Consider the following 3,611-nt stretch of genomic DNA (forward strand, 5'->3'; position numbering starts at 1 on the left):
AAAAAAAATTATATGCTTGTTAGTATGAATGTTTTAAGCCCATCTTTCCTGTCATTGCCTGAAGTAGCTCTAGAAGTCCTCTTTTGTGAGTGTCTTTAATTTCACTGTCTTTGCTGCATTGATTTTCTGAATCAATTCAAAACTCTTGTTCTTCATGGAATATTGACTTTGGAGAAGAGCCTGCACATCATGCAAAAAACTGATTAATGGATCCATCTATAATAGATGAGGATACATTATAGTATGTTTATTTGATATTTTTGCTTATATATTTATTTTATTTGATCAATTCACTAGTTATGTCTATAACAACAAAAATGAAGAGTACAAGCAACACAAGCATTTCTAGTAGATACCATAGTGAGAATAGTCTACTAATAGACAATTAAAGTTAATTGTCTAATGTTTAACACACACTAGCCATATTTCATTAGAACCCTATGCGTTTCACCAGCTATGTAGTTCGAAATTTGCTGAATATGCTGATGAGCTGAAGGGTTGTGCTATATGCAAGATCAGACTAAGTGCGCAGAAATATATGCAAATTAATTAGAAACATCTGGGGCTAATAGAGTGCCAAAAAAACACATTTATCAGGAGAATGGATGGGAATTAAAGTGGCTACTGACAGATAAAGTGGCTTCCTGTCACCTATTTCTCACCAAATACTAGAAGTTACTCTCACAAGCTGTCTCACTGCATGGAAAGCCCAGGACAGTGCTTTTTATGATGAAATGACATGACTAAGTACTGAATACAGTGCAGTTGACTCTGAATAGGACACTGAAGAACAGTTAAAAGGACTGAGGAGATAGCTCAGCAGTCTAAGCAGCTGCCTGGCAAGTGCGAGTACTCAGGTTCGGTCCCCAGTACCGCATGCCGTGCTGGCCCCAGGCACTGAGCAGGTCACCAAGACCATGCGCGGTGATGCATGCATGTAATCCCAGTGCTGTAGAGACTGAAAACAGAGGATCACTATGAGTCCAAGCGAGACCCTTTACCTTTACATTGTATTTACTAAGATTCTGGCAACAGCTTTTTGTAACAAGATACAGCATACCAGGTCTGCCACTCAACTTGTTTGTAAGTCTCAGCTTCGATATGAAGGTATTTAAAACAAAAACTCAAAACCTGGTTTTTATGTGCTAAATATCTTGGCAGGGGTGCCATTAAACATAGTAGTGGACTTGAGACAGTACAAGTAAGAGTTAACAAAAGCTAAACATTGCAGCCTGAACAACATTCATATAAAAAATAAAGTAACTATCATTGGTTACATAAAAATTTCCTGACTGGTTAAAACTTAACAGTATAAGACATGCATTTTAGAATCTTTAGCTATGAAGTTCAAAAAGTACCAGTGTCTATATGAAACCATTCTTCTCCAAAGCCAAAGTATTGTCAAGAATTAATTCAAGTGACATAACATGTTCTAAAGCTAAAAAATTCAGTTTTTGTTGATGTGGAGGTATAAACTCAGAGCTTTGGGGCTTTCTCATGCTGCCAAGGACTATTTCTCTGGTTCATTCAAAGCAACAGATGACAAAGTTCACAGATGCCATTAAGATCATAAAGGGCAAGAGGGCTCGTACCCAGCTCTGACGTCCCCAGGAAGCATGGCTACTGTGTCCACCAACGTAGGTGTGAGAACCTAAGGCACACTGTTCTGCTAGCTAAAGAGATAGCAAACCGCCCCTCCCTCCACCCTAAAAGCTCCTTCCTGAGGTAAATAAAAAGTATACAAGGAGGGAAAATTAAGATAAACTCATCTACAGAGTAAGGATTTCAAAATATTAATGTAATCCCTACTTTTAAAAATTTAACTAGAGTCATCAGGCCATTTCTGATTACATCTTAAGATGTATCCAGGCGCATTTCTATTGATCACTAGATACTTTTAGTAAAAAATATTAGCTTTCTTCCCAAATATTTTAACCACAAGTGTGACTACAGTGTGTTATCTTCCAGGTTATCATCCAGTGGAGAAGAAGATGTTCAGGCAGCAAGCAACAATTATGGCCCTTTCAGGAAACAGCATTGGAGTGCCTGTTGAATAGTTCAGGAACAATTCTAAGAACAAGAAAATTCACACATGTTAGTAATTATATTGTAATTTCATAGTTGAAATTTCTTTAGACATTGCACCTTCTTCCTAGGGGTCCCGGTTTTTGTTAATGTTATGGTGACACAGGACTTGAACTAGCAGCCTTCTTTTTCTTCTCATTATTGTGTTTCTTATGCTTCTTTTTCTTTTGTTTTTTTTCCTGTTGCTTTTTCTCGTTCTTCACTGCCTTTCCTCTTTTTCACTTGTACCTCTGCGGTATGATCTGATTCTGACAAGGACTCAGATGAAGAAAGTTTTGTCTTCAGGATACATCTCTCTTTTCTTTATAAGTCCTATAATGTCCTTCTCTTTCTCGGCTGCATCCTTTGACTTCTTTTTCTTTTTTAAACTATCCTTACTGTCTGACTCCATTTCTGATAAGGAGCTTTCAGAAGATTTATATGAATGGTTCTTTTTCTTTCTCCTTTTTGCTTGCTTCTTTTTCCCATCCTCAGATTCTGAAGAACTGATGAAAGAATCAGAGCTTAATGAAGAACAAGATGAATGCCTACCAGATTTCTTCTTTTCTTTCTTCTTTTTCTATTTTTTATAAGCTCTCACTTCCACTTAAAAATTTCTCTACGTGCTTTTCTATTTCTTTCTTCCAATTCTCATTCATTTTCTCCTCAAATTCAGCCAAAGCCTTAGAGACTTCCTTTTCTTTTCTAGTTGCTCTTTTACTTCTTCCCAGGTAGGCCTGGGTCGATTCAGACAATCCTGAATGGTTGGCCCTGAGACTGGATTGCACTTCTTGAGCTGACCATTGCTAAATGACTCATGTAGGCCACCTAATGGTTCCATTTTCCCCATAGTGCTGAACAGAGCACCCAGTTAAGACTATGAAAGCCAGACCAGGCTACAGAAGCAGCTGAAAAAGACTCACAGCGGATCCTTCTCAGTAACAATTTTAAAAAAGAATAATCACAAAAACAAAAGCCCTCATTTCACTGTTTTTCCTTCCTTCCTCATTCCTCTGCTTCCTTGCCATGGTTGTTCTGCACCAATTTATTCTCAGGATGCATTGAATGTTAGAGAAATCCTACAAGATTACCAACTATGACAGAAAACATGTGCATTCAGCACTGTCTTATTAAGTTAGAGAAATTGAGAAATCATGCATAGAAGAAATAACTGAAATTGAAAGAAAGATGTTGTATATGGACACAATACTAAGAATATATTTGTATGAAAAACCCTACATATATGTGATAATATTTAAATTTTAAGATTTCTTTTTTTAATTTTAGAGAAGGGCCTACAGGGTGTTCAGGGTCTCGCTACTAGATTAGACTCGTAGTGATCCCCCTGTTTACAGTCTCTGAAAAGCTGGGATTCCAGGTGCACAGCACCACATCCAATCTCAATCATGGTCTCAAGGGCCGGCAAAATAGCTCAGTGGTCTAAAGCGCCTGTTTAGGCAAGCTTAGGCAGGCACAGGGGACCACGGTTCAATCCCTGGCACCACATACCACTCCAGTCCAGCCCTGCTGAGCCAGGAAAAGAAAAA

At 38.1% G+C, this 3,611-nt stretch overlaps 1 pseudogene; it reads right to left on the reverse strand.

Annotated features, from left to right (window-relative positions):
* Positions 1 to 2,177: 2,177 nt before the first annotated feature.
* On the reverse strand, positions 2,178 to 2,904 carry LOC101589594 (annotated as a pseudogene).
* Positions 2,905 to 3,611: the final 707 nt, after the last annotated feature.

The sequence above is a fragment of the Octodon degus genome, unplaced genomic scaffold (assembly GCF_000260255.1).
Source record: "Octodon degus isolate 3935 unplaced genomic scaffold, OctDeg1.0 scaffold00118, whole genome shotgun sequence".
Lineage (NCBI taxonomy): Eukaryota > Metazoa > Chordata > Mammalia > Rodentia > Octodontidae > Octodon > Octodon degus.